This window comes from Giraffa tippelskirchi, chromosome 6 (genome assembly GCF_054371585.1).
Source record: "Giraffa tippelskirchi isolate mGirTip1 chromosome 6, T2T-mGirTip1v1.2.pri, whole genome shotgun sequence".
Lineage (NCBI taxonomy): Eukaryota > Metazoa > Chordata > Mammalia > Artiodactyla > Giraffidae > Giraffa > Giraffa tippelskirchi.
In genome coordinates this window covers 100,943,144-100,956,742 of record NC_137280.1, presented here as the reverse complement: position 1 = coordinate 100,956,742, position 13,599 = coordinate 100,943,144, and the positions used below count along the sequence as shown (strand labels likewise).

General features: G+C 39.6%; 1 protein-coding gene and 1 non-coding gene across 2 annotated transcripts in view; both read left to right on the top strand.

Annotated features, from left to right (window-relative positions):
* The window catches only part of ISOC1 (isochorismatase domain containing 1), a 151,300-nt gene that overhangs the window by 49,146 nt on the left and 88,555 nt on the right, over window positions 1–13,599 (top strand). The gene's annotated exons all lie outside the window — the stretch shown is intronic.
* On the top strand, window positions 5,068–5,139 carry TRNAC-GCA (transfer RNA cysteine (anticodon GCA)). Its single transcript has one exon. It is a non-coding gene; the product is annotated as a tRNA-Cys (tRNA).

Genomic DNA, 13,599 nt, shown 5'->3' with positions numbered 1-13,599 from the left:
TTTTTATTTTAAAAAACACTAAGATAAATTTTCTAGACTTTTACCAGTAGTGTGCTATATACTTAGTTACTCGGTCGTGTCCAACTCTTTGAGATTCCATGGACTATAGCCCTCCAGGCACCTCTGTCCATGGGATTCTCCAGGCAAGAATACTGGAGTGGGTCGCCATGCCCTCCTCCAGGAGATCTTCCCAACCCAGGGATCAAACCCAGGTCTCCCACATTGCAGGAGGATTCTTTACCATCTGAGCCACCAGGAAAGCCCTTTAGCAGTAATAGTAGATGCCAAAAATACATGGAACTATATTAGAGTTTTGAGTGAATATAAATTAGAAGTCTAGTGTTCTATTCATAAGTCAAACAAGTGGAATCAATGTCATAAAATTTTTAGCTAGGCAAAAATTCATTAGTTTTCTAAAATATATATTATACATACTATACATACACATATATATGTATATATATATACACATACAAAAGCTTTTCTACTACACTTGATAAAGGTTTGAGAAAGAATAACAAAAAAAAGAGACAGAGAAATTGGAAAACATAAACTAAATGAAATGGGAATATGAAATAGAATATGAATATGAAATAGAAATATGAATATGAAATAGAAAAAGTGAGACAAACTAGATAAAAATAAAAGACCATCATATGGTCCAGTTGCTTTTAAACATGGCTGCTCCTTATGTAGCAGTCCTTGAACTTCAATGCACATTTAAACCAAAGAGAAATTTTGCATCATAGAGTCTTTCTAGGTTAGTAGTGGAGCTTGCAATTCTGCATTTCTCCAAAACTCTTAGGTATTGCTGATGCTGCAGGCTCATGGACCACACTCTAAATAGCAGGCTTTGAGGGAAGTAGTAAAGGTTTGAGAGATTTTAAGTAGAACATAAACTATGATTGATGTTTGTCTTCTAGAAAGATCACTTTGATTACAGAATAGAGGATTAACTACAGAAGGTCAAGCTTAGATGCAGGAAGATTTTTGTAGACTATTTTATGAATTGTAATCTGATATGACAACACCTTAGGCTAAGTTGATGGCATGGGTATGGAGAGAACTAAGATTCAAAGATGTTTTGGAGCTTAAAATGAAAATCTTGAAAATAGATTGCACTTTGGAATTGGAAGAAAACATAGAAGATGAAAGTTTACTAGGTTTTTGGTTCAGTCAAATCTGTTGCTTTTCACTGTGATATAGGGGATCTGTGGAAGGTGTATAGAATAAAAGATCAAGACATTTTTTTTTTCCTGTGGTTTCACTGAAAACTTTTTTTCTTGAGTTTTAATGAATTTGGTGTGAGGCACCCAAGGAACCAATCCCATCCACACAGGCCACAGTTTGATATTCTAGTTGGAACATAACTGGTTTTCAATGTAAACTACACTCTGTTGCCACTTTGGATAGAGCACATCGGTGGAGTTTCAGTAAGTAGGAAAAAATGCTTGGATTATCTGCTATTTGAGACTACAAGTTCTGGTCCTGTTACTCACAGATCACATAGGCAAAACGTGATTAGTCTGAAGGGCAACTTTAGAGTCTTACAACAGGAGCTAGAGTTGTCCAACATAAGGGAATTTTGAAGAAGAGGATTTTTTAAATGACCGGATGAAAATGTACCCATGAATCAAGTCTTAAATATGAGCTGGCAAAAGCCCTAACCATCTACCTCCTTCCTAAGCAGGCCATACCTGGACAGTCTGCCTGTTTACCACTCAGAAGGCTTTTTGTTGCTCGGTAGCTAAGTTGTGTCTGACACATCACACACAAGCCCATTGACTGCAGCATTGCCAGGTTTCCCTGTCCTTCACCATCTCCTGGAATTTGCTCAAACTCATGTCCATCAAGTCGGTGATGCCATCCAACCATCTCATACTCTGTAGTCCCCTTATCCTGCCCTCAATCTTTCCCAGCATCAGGGTCTTTTCCTGTGAGTTGGCTCTTCGCATCAGGTGGCCAAACTATTGGAGTTTCAGTTTCAGCATCAGTCTTTCCAAAGAATATTCAGCACTGATTTCCTTTATAATTGACTAGTTTGATCTCCTTCCAGTCCAAATGACTCTCAAGAGTCTTGTCCAACACCACAGTTGAAAAGCATCAATTCTCTGGTGCTCGGCTTTCTTTTATAGTCCAACTCTCACATCCATACATGACTACTGGAAAAACCATAGCTTTGGCTAGACGAACCTTTGTCAGCAAAGTAATATAATGTGTCTGCTTTTTAATATGCTCTCTAGGTTTGTCATAGCTTTTCTTCCAAGAGCAAGTGTCTTTTAATTTCATGGCTGCAGTCACCATCTGCAGTGATTTTGGATCCCAAAAAAATAAAGTATCTCACTGTTTCCATTGTTTCTCCATTTATTTGCCATGAAGTGATGGAACCAGATGCCATGATCTTAGTTTTCTGAATGTTGAGTTTTAAGTCAACCTTTTCACTCTCCTCTTTCACTTTCATCAAGAGGCTTTTTAGTTCTTCACTTTCTGCCATAGGGGTGATGTTATCTGCATATCTGAGGTTATTGATATTTCTCCCTGCAATCTTGATTCCAGCTTGTCCTTCATCCAGCCTGGCATTTCACATGATATACTCTTCATATAAGTTAAATAAGCAAGGTGACAATATACAACCTTGATGTACTCCTTTCCCTATTTGGAGCCAGTCTGTTGTTCCATGTCCAGTTCTAACTGTTGCTTCTTGACCTGCATACAGATTTCTCAGGAGGCAGGTAAGGTGGTCTGATATTCCCATCTCTTGAAGAATTTTTCACAGTGTGTTGTGATCTACACAGTCAAAGGCTTTGGCATAGTCAATAAAGCAAAAGTAGATGTTTTTCTTGAACTCTCTTGCTTTTTCGATGATCCAGTGGATGTTCACAGTTTGATCTCTGGTTCCTCTGCCTTTTCTAAATCCAGCTTGAACATCTGGAAATTCAGTTAATGTACTTGAGAGAGTCAATTCCTAGGCAGATTGTTAAGAAGTCCAGGGTCCCCAAGGAGGAGAAAGGGGTCTGGGGCTCTCGAAGTGGAGATAGGAGTCTGGAATTCTCAAGGAAGAGGAAAGGACAAACTTTTTTGTCTACATTCCTTAGTCTTAGTCAATTACACAACTCAGTTTAAACTCTGTGTTGCTGCTGCTGCTAAGTGGCTTCAGTCATGTCCGACTCTGTGCGACCCCATAGACAGCAGCCCACCCGGCTCCCCTGTCCCTGGGATTCTCCAGGCAAGAACACTGGAGTGGGTTGCCATTTCCTTCTCCAATACATGAAAGGAAAAGTGAAATCGCTCAGTCGTGTCCGACTCTTAGCAACCCCATGGACTGCAGCCTGCCAGGCTCCTCCGTCCATGGGATTTTCCAGGCGAGAATCCTGGAGTGGGTTGCTATTGCCTTCTCTATTAAACTCTGTACTAGGGATTATATACAACAACGATGTATCCTGCTTGAGGACAGCTTCTCCTTCCTGAAAACCTTCTGACTAATCCTAGTATCTTAGAATGTATATTATGGGAATGGGTCTGGTAGGACCTTTCTATTGTTAAATTCTAATCTTGTTATCCTAAAATGTAAATTGTGGGAGTGGGTCTAGTAAAATTTTCACAAACTTGAGACATTCTTTTGATTCATTGTAATAACTAATTAAAAGGTATATAACTCCATTGCTAACACTAGCAGGGAGGTATTCTTTCTGCCCCCTTCTGATGTCTATGTCAGAAGCTTTCTCTATCTCTTTTATACTTTAATAAAGCCTTATTTCACAAAAGCTCTGAGTGATTGAGCCTCGTCTCTGGCCTCAGATTGAATTCTTCTTCTCCGGAGAACAAGAATCCTGGTGTCTTTTGTGGTTTAGCGACAACCTTTCATACTGTTGAAGCCTGGCTTGGAGAATTTTGAGCATTACTTCACTAGCATGTGAGATGAGTGCAATTGTGTGGTAGTTTGAACATTCTTTGGCATTACCTTTCTTTGGGATTGGAGTGAAAACTGATCTTTTCCAGTCCTGTGGCGACTGCTGAGTTTTCCAGATTTGCTGGCACATTGAGTGTAGCACTTTAACAGCATCATCTTTTAGGATTTGAAATAGCTCAACTGGAATTCCATCACCTCCACTAGCTTTGTTCGTTGTGATGCTTCCTAAGGCCCACTTGACTTCACATTCCAGGATGTCTGGCTCTAGGTGAGTGATCACACCATCGTGGTTATCTGGATCATGAAGATCTTTTTTGTATAGTTCTTCTGTGTATTCTTGCCACCTTTTCTTAATATCTTCTACTTCTGTTAGGTCCATACCATTTCTGTCATTTATTGTGCCCATCTTTGCATGAAATGTTCCCTTGGTATCTCTAATTTTCTTGAAGAGATTTCTAGTCTTTCCCATTTTATTGTTTTCCTTTATTTCTTTGCATTGATGACTGAGAAAGGCTTTCTTATCTTCTCCTTGCTATTCTTTGGAACTCTGCATTCAAATGGGTATCTTTCCTTTTCTCCTTTGCCTTTCACTTCTCTTCTTTTCTCAGCTATTTGTAAGGCCTCCTCAGGCAACCATTTTGCCTTTTTGCATTTCTTTTTCTAGGGGATGGTCTTGATCACTGCCTCCTGTACAATGTCATGAACCTCCATCAATAGTTTTTCAGGCACTCTATCTATCAGATCTAAATCCTTTGAATCTATTTGTCACTTCCACTGTATAACCATAAGGGATAAGGGATTTGATTCAGGTCATACCTGAATGGTCTAGTGATTTTCCCTACTTTGTTCAATTTAAGTCTGAATTTCGCAATAAAGATTTCATGATCTGAACCACACAGTCAGCTCCTGGTCTTGTTTTTGCTGACTTGTTTGCCCCAGGTCAGTATGTCTTAAACTAGCCACTACTTCCTTCTAATATTTTCCATTTAAACATCCAAAATTTTCCAAGTAAGGCTAATTTTTCACTGATTTTTTTTTTTCTCCTAATAGTTGTGGGGCATTGAATTTTTAGCATCTGAAGGCTCCTGATTTTCTCCTGCTTATTACCTTTCTGCTCCGACATTTTTTAGCTATGCTCTGTGAGTAGGCAAGTGGCTTCCCTGGTGGCTCAGAGGTTAAAGCGTCTGCCTGCAATGCAGGAGACCCAGGTTCGATCCCTGGGTTGGGAAGATCCCCTGGAGAAGGAAATGGCAACCCACTCCAGTATTCTTGCCTGGAGAATCCCGTGGAGAGAGGAGCCTGGTAGGCTACAGTCCACGGTGTCGCAAAAAGTCGGACACGACTGAGTGATTTCACTTTCACTTTTGTGAGTGGCTAAAGGGTTATGACAAACACCTAGTCGGCAAACACTAAATTCTTACTTTCCCAAACCTACTGATGTTGAAAGTTTTGTTTTTCTCCAATTATTTTTTAAGACTAACGTATTTATTTTACAACTATTCATAGTCTAGTGGGATAATTAATTGTAAGCTCAACATTTCTGACTAAATAAAACAAGTTATCCAATATGTAGAAATTCAGTTATCACCTGGGCTCACCTTCCAAAAATATTTTATTTTGGAAAATGCATATTCATGAAAGAAGGTTCTTAGAGAATATGTAATGATTGGAATTTACTATAGTTCCCATATTTTTCTTATGAAGAACAGAGTTTTAGAAGGGTTATTTGACCTTATTAGACTCACTGAGCCAATTATGGATAAATCCCAAGATGAATTGTTTGCTTAAGTCAGAGCTTTGAAACTTTCCTCATCATGACCATCACTTGGGGTGCTCCTTAAAAACACTTTTTCGTGATTCCATTCCAGAGATGAATTAGAATGTTTAGGAGATATACCTAGTGTTAGGGTTTTCCATAGAAACTGAACCAATAGGATATGTGTGGCTGTGTATTTGTATACTTATGTGATTTATTATGAGAAATTGGCTTACGTGATATGGAGACTGAAAAGTACAACAATATGCCATCTGCATGATGGAGAACTAGGGAAGCTGGTGTATATTTCAGTCCAAGTATGAAGGACTGAGAACCAGAATAAATGATGATATGAATTCAGACTGATGCTGGAGATGAGATGTCACAGCTCAACTAGTGAGGCAGGAAAAGGAGGCAAAATTTTCCTCCCTCCACATTTTGTTCTAATCAGCCCTCAGCAGATTGGATGATGCCCAGCTAGGAGTCAGACACGACTGAGCGACTTCCCTTTCACTTTTCTCTTTCATGCATTGGAGAAGGAAATGGCAACCCACTCCAGTGTTCTTGCCTGGAGAATCTCAGGGACGGGGGAGCCTGGTGGGCTGCCGTCTATGGGGTCACACAGAGTTGGACATGACTGAAGCGACTTAGCAGCAACCACATTGGGCAGAGCCGTTTACTTTATTCGGTTTGCTGATTCAAGAGCTAATCTTATCCAGAAACATACTCAAAATAATCCCCCCTCAATAAGACAGAATCTAGTCACCCATGGCTCACTCAGACTGACACATATAATTACCCTTCACATCTCCCCCTTTTTTTAACTTGGCACCCATACTCATCTCCTTAAATCATACTTAATATGCAACAAATGAGATTAATAAGACCAGAATTCTGGCTATTATGCCACAACTATCCTGTGTACAGGCTTCCTTGGTAGCTCTGCTGGTAAAGAATCCACCTGCAATGCAGGATACCTGGGTTCCATCCCTGGGTTGGGAAGATTCCCTGGAGGAGGGAAAGGCAACCCACCCCAGTATTCTTGCCTGGAAACTCCTCATGGACAGATTAGCCTGGAAGGCTGCAGTAGGTGGGGTTGCAAAGAGTCAGAAATTACTAAGTGACTAAGCACAAGCACGATTCTGTGTACAATTGAAAATGCACTGACTGCTTCACCAATAAAGCAGGTAGAGTTCTTGAGTGATAGTCTTCTCTTTAACAATCTGTAGCTTATATGATGATATTAGTGCTTAAATATATGTTATAAAGCCAGTATATTTTGAGGAACTAAACAGCCTCTTGATGAAAATGAAAGAGGAGAGTGAAAAAGCTGGCTTAAAACTCAACATTCAGAAAACTAAGACCATGGCATCTGGTCCCATCACTTCATGGCAAATAAATGGGGAAACAATGGAAACAGTGGGACACTTTATTTTGGGGGGCTCCAAAATCACTGCAGATATTGACTTCAGCCATGAAATTAAAAGATGCTTGCTCCTTGGAAGAAAAGCTATGACCGACCTAGACAGCATATTAAAAAGCAGAGATATCACTTTGCCGACAAAGGTCTGTCTAGTCAAAGCTATGATTTTTCCAGTAGCCGTGTATGGATGTGAAAGTTGGACCATAAAGAAGGCTGAGCACCAAAGGATTGATGCTTTTCAACTGCGGTGTTGGAGAAGACTCTTGAGAGTCCCTTGGATTGCAAGGAGATCCAACCACTCCATCATAAAGGAAATCAGCCCTGAACATTCATTGGAAGGACTGATGCTGAAGTTGAAGGTCCAATACTTTGGCCACCTGATGCGAAGAGCTGACCCTGATGCTGGGAAAGACTGAAGGCAGGAGGAGAAGGGGAGGACAGAGGACAAGATGGTTTCATGGCATCACTGACACAATGGGCATGAGTTTGAACTAGCTCTGGGAGATGGTGAAGGACAGGGAAACCTGGTATGCTTCAGTCCATGGGGTTGCAAAGAGTAAGACACAACTGAGTGACTAAGCAACAACAGCAATATATTTTACTTTACATGATGAGGAACTAAGGGAAGAAGGAGAGCAAGCCTGCCTGTGTGTATGTATATATCTGAGAAACAGCCCTAATTTCTGCAACTGGTCACATGGTTTTAACTAGTATTTATAATTACTTTTTCCTTCTGTATTCCCTTTTCTTCACCAAGCACCTCAGCTGGTCATGGCTCTTTAACCAGTAGGGTAATCCAAACCTTCATTCCTGAAGGGTCTTGATCATTAGCGGTCCTGCCTGGATTTGGTTATTGTAGTTTTCTATTGACTTTAATCACAAGATATGGTGATGCTAAGTGTCACCCTAAGAGATTGACTGTATTCAAAACTTACTCTTCCTTGCTTCCATTGTAGAGTATTACAATTTCCTCTTGGTGTGAGATGTTTCCCAAGCTTACACTGAAATTCCCTTCTTTGCTGATTCAGAAGCATGAGGAGCCAAAAGTGGCCAGTGGGATGGCAGCATTATTAACTTCCTGGTCAGTGGAATAATTGTTGTCTCCTGGTGAAAGCATTTCTTCCTCTGGGACTAAGACCTTCAGTCCAGCAGAGCATATAGTCTCAAGAACACACAGCAAAAATTTTACTAGTAGGTACCAAGGGTAATAGTGAATGGACCCATGACCATTTGTACTCCTTGACTTCTGGACCTGTGAATCCTGGCTTTGGGAGAAATAGCACCATATATTGGATGTTGATTTAGAGCTTATACAGCATTATGGAGGAGCTCCCATGATGGCTCAGTAGGTAAAGAATCTGCCTCAATGTAGGAGACACAGGAAATGTGGGTTTGATCCCTGGGCCAGGAAGATCCCCTGGAGATCAACCCATTCCAGTATTCTTGCCTTGGAAATCCCATGAACAGAGGAGACTGGTGGGCTCCAGTCCATGGGGTCACAAGAGTTGGACATAACTTTAGTGACTAAACTTCCACAGCATTATGGAGAGCCTTGCTATAGCTCTGCAAGTTACTGCAACCTTGCTGGCACTGTAACCGAATCTTCAAAAGACCATTACACCATTTGATCAAGCCAGCTGCTGCTTCATGGTGAGAAATATGGTAAGACCAATACATTCCATAAGCATGGGCCCACTGTTGCCCTTCTTTTGCTGCAAAGTGACTTCCTTGATCTGAAGCAATGCTTTGTGGAATGCTATGATGATGAATAAGCCATTCGTTAAGACTGTGGATGGTAGTTTTGGAAGAAGCGTTGAGTGCCGAGAAGGCAAGTATGTATCCAGAGTGTCTATTCCCAGAAGCACAAAGCACTGGCTCTTGCATAATAGAAGTGGCCCAATGTAATCAACCTACTAGTAGGGTGCCATATTAAGGGCTCAGAATTCACCTGTGTTGCTAGCAGATGAGGCACTCAGTGGTGGTCATAGCCACATTGGCCTGAGACCAAGTCTAAACTCCATCCCTGCCATCATGGCGCCTTTGTTCATGAGCCCATTTGGTGATGACAGGGGTGGCTGGGGAAAGAGACTGACTGACATCCACAAAACAAGTCACCTTGTCCACTTGATTATTAAAATCCTCCTCCACTAAGGTCACCCTTTGCTGAACATTTACATTGGATGCAAATATCTCAATGTTTTTGCCCAATCAGAGGGGTCCACCATGTACTTCTTCCCCAGGTTTCCTCATCATAAATTTTCCCATCATGTTTCTTCCAAATCCCTGACATCTAGCCCAACTATTGACCACAATCCATGAGCCAGGTTATAATTGCACATCAGACCATTTCTCCTTTCAAGCAAAGTAAACAACCATGTGCCTGCTTGAGGCCATTCATGTATATACCACTTCCATTTGATTAGGGAGTGTTGCTATCCATGCCCAACTGTGTAACTTGGTGGATCAGACAATACCTAGGCTAAGCTATATAAGTTATTTCTTGCTCACTAGTTCCAAACGGCAAAATGTCGTCAGTGTAATGGGCCTGTATATTTTCTTACAGAAAATGTGATCAGCATCTCGGTCTGTGAGCTAAGTTATGATACAGAGCTAAAGAACGGTGATATACTCTTGAGATATGACAGTCAAGGTGTAATGCCAGCCTTGCCAGCTAAAAAAAAATCTGCTCCTGGTGGAACTTATTTATGAACAGGGATGGAGAAAAGGATATTTGCCAGATCAGTAGCTAAACACTTGATACCATGGAATGTGCTAATTTGTTCAAGCAATGAAACCGCATCTGGTGCAGCAGCTGCAATTGGATTTACTATAGTAGTCAAGCTTACAATAATCCACTGTCATTCTTCAGAACCCATCTTTCTTTCGCACAGGCCAAAATAGGATTGTTGAATGGAGATGTGGTGGGAATCACCAGTTCCGCACCTTTCAAGTCCTCAGTGGTGGCACTGTTCTCTACAATCCCTCCAGAAATATGGTACTATTTTTTGGCTTACTATTTTTTTAAATAGGGAGAGAGGGTTAATGGCTTCTGGTTGGCCTTTGCTACCATAATAGCCCTCACTCCTCACCAGATGATGATGTTGTGCACACAAGTTTGGATATTACTGACTTACATTATTGGTAGGCACCAAATTTGTTGTCATGTTGTATAAAAGTTTAGTAAAATAATGTCCCAAATATGCATGGTCTAAGAAGTAGACAAAATTAATGAAATTATAAGCTCTTGAGAAAAGAAATGTTTGGGTGTTTAAGGTTGGAAGATTCATTTGACTACTTGTATTATAAAGGAGTACCTAAGCAGAGATGATAGCACAGTTAGGAAGTACAGTTAGAGTGTGGCAGGTCAATGTAGTTATAATTGTAAACTATATTGGTAATCCTTTTATTTGTTTCCAGTTTTAAGATTGCTATACTGTGAATTATTGAAAAACTTACCAGCAGGTGGTAGCACTGTTTAACAAATATACCCCGATCACAAAACAAGCATTTGTGAATGAATTATTGGCTACAAAAGCAGGAAAATTCAAATGTCAGAATACTGGATTGTGACCCAAAAAATTCAACTCCTGGTCCCAGTGGTGTTTTTAGTTATTGGCCTTATAACCTTGCAAAATAAATCTCATAGGGTTTAAATAACATTGTAAATAAAATTAGTATAATAATAACTATCTTGACATGCTATTTTAAGGGTGGGAATAGAAAATGATTTTTAAAATTATTAAGAGAAGGGTAGGATGCTATGTAAATGTAAATATTATTTCTCTGTGTTTGTTTTTTATTTAGGCTTTGATTTGCATGCATTAATTATAAGGTATATTCTTGCTAGCTAACAATGGTGGCCATCATGTTGGACCTTAAAAGATCTAACATAAATGTAAAATGACTTCTCATTGGTCATGTGTTCAACTGTTTTTTGACCATTTTTTCATCCTGTTTCATTTCCATGTGGTATAAGATGTCAAAACCCCAGATTTGTTAGGTCTGAGAAGGGTAGCTCAAGCCTCTGAAACCTGTTTTGCACATCCACTGCTTGCCTAACCTTTGTGTGTTCATGAGCTAAGGAGGAAAAAATCCAATGGTAACCCAAATAACTTCAAGGTATTTTTTTTTAAGGAAGTAACATCTATTTAAAGTATAAGGAGCATAGTGAGCCAGCAGTTTACTGAGTATTTACTGTGTAGAGAAATGTACTAGCCACTGAAAGGATTAAAAAAATACAGACTCCTAAAAATGAAGAACACTGTGTGTTGTTGTTGTTGTTTTATTTCTTCACAGATATTTACTGATCATTATCAGTAGATCAGGAACTTTACTAGGTGCTGGGGATCCAGACTATAGGAGACATACACATTTCCCCCAAGCTGAAATTTCTGTAGTTGAGTTGAGGGTCACTTATCAATAAGAGTAAACAGATACAGTATATGAGACAGGATATAAGAGTTGTCAAAGGGAATGTACAGCTGGGAGGCAGTTTAGATTAAAGCCAACCTGGGCAAAACTGAAGGAGATAAGAGATTCTAGGTGTATAAAATGATACTCATGAAAACAGATACTTGAGGTAAAGGTGATAGAGTATATAGTTAAGACTGTAGTCTCTGGGTCAGAATGACCTGTCATAAACTAATAATTCTGCCACTTACAAACTGAGTGACCTTTGACCAGTCACTCTGAATTTTTGATTCTTGGTTTCTTCCTCTGTAAAATGTAGGTGATAGTAAGGCATCTATTTTGTAGGGTTATCGTGAGAATCATATGTGAAAATCAGTGTACGGTAAACTCTAAGTAAGGAAAACAAACAGATTTTTTAAAGTCTATAAAACATAAGAACAGTTGACATAATGCACTGAATGCTGGACACTTGTTTGTATTTATTGTAGCAGACAAAGGGAGTGTAGATTCTTGTATAGAAAGAGATGTAGTGAAAAGATACTTTAAAAGGTTTTATAGGAGTTTGTACAGGGTGTTTTAGAACAGAGAAGTGGAGGCAAAAGAATCAAGATCATTCAAAGAGTTTGAATATGAGATCATAAAAGCTTACACTTGAGTAAAGCATTTGGAAAGACTTGGTAATGAATTGGATATGAGATCAAAAGAGAGAAAGGATTAAGAAGTCCTTCCATTAACTTGAGCCTGGGGAACTAGGGTCTCTTCCATCTCCTGCATCGGCAGGTTGGTTCTTTACCACTAGCGCCACCTGGGAAGCCCAGGGAACTAGGGGGGTGGTTGTACCTTTGGCAAAAATAGGAGTTTCTTAATGTGTGAGTAAAACAATGCATTTATATTTCTATGGGAAGGAAGGTACAGGAAGACACATGAAAAAAAGCAGAAGGGTCCCAGATCAAGGCTGGACATTTCAGTTGGGAATAATCTGCTGATTTTGAAAGTGTTCATTGAAACCAGCTGCTGTAGGGTGGCTGAAGGTACTAGAAAAAAAGGAAAAGGAAAACTCACATAAGTATATTCTAAGAAAGACTATCCTTTGCGCTGACAGAACATTTGAGAAAGTGATAAACTTACAAACATCACAGCAGACCAAACTCGGTTTACATGAGCTCAGAAGAGCAATTTCCCCTTTGTGTGCAGAATTTTTGCCCAGGTCCTTAAAGTCCCTGTAACAAGGACATGAGTTGACTACTAATTCACATATTAACACATTATAATGAATTTAGTATCTGGCTAAGGCAGGTATAATAATGTCAAATAGCAGATACCTCATTTTCTGTTAAATTATTGCGTTCTTTAGAAAAAATTGAGTTTCCCCAGGTTTTCCTTGTAAAGGGCATGGACTGTCTCTCTGGAAAAAGTTAACCACCCATAAAGCATGCAAAAGGATGAAACAGTAAAATCCCTTTCAGAGGCTCTGGGAAGACTTCTCTAAGATGCATCCCCATCGCTGTGTTGGGCAACACTGTTGATCCTCAGTACCAGCGTTACATGCCACTAACTTTTACCAGCATACTTACAACATTGTGTAGGTATTATCTTCTTAGATGTGACTGTGACCCTGATGCGAAAGGCCTTAAGGACAATAAAGACTTGAAAATAGCAGTATTAAGATCTAATTTATATAAAGTCACCAACTTTGCCAAATGTTTGCACTCTAGTGACCACTATGATGGTGATTCATGGCGTAGACCATCTCCATGACTGAAAATTCACTAGTACTCCTTTGTCATCAATCCCCTCCCCACATCTGGCCACTGGCAATCATTATTAAGCTTTCTGTCTCTATAGTTATAACTTTTCTAGGATTTCATATAAACAGAATGGTACAGCATATATTCTTCTGCCTGATTTCTTTTACTTATCATCTTATTTTTACAATTCAGCTTTATTGTTGCCTATTTCAGTAATTTGTTCCTTGTTTTTCTTTATTGACTAAACTTCATACTTAACTTGAAATTAATTTTTCCATAATATATGTTTCCAGGATCCAATACAGAATATCACATTGCATTTAGTTGTTATGTCTCTTTAGACTCCTTTAGG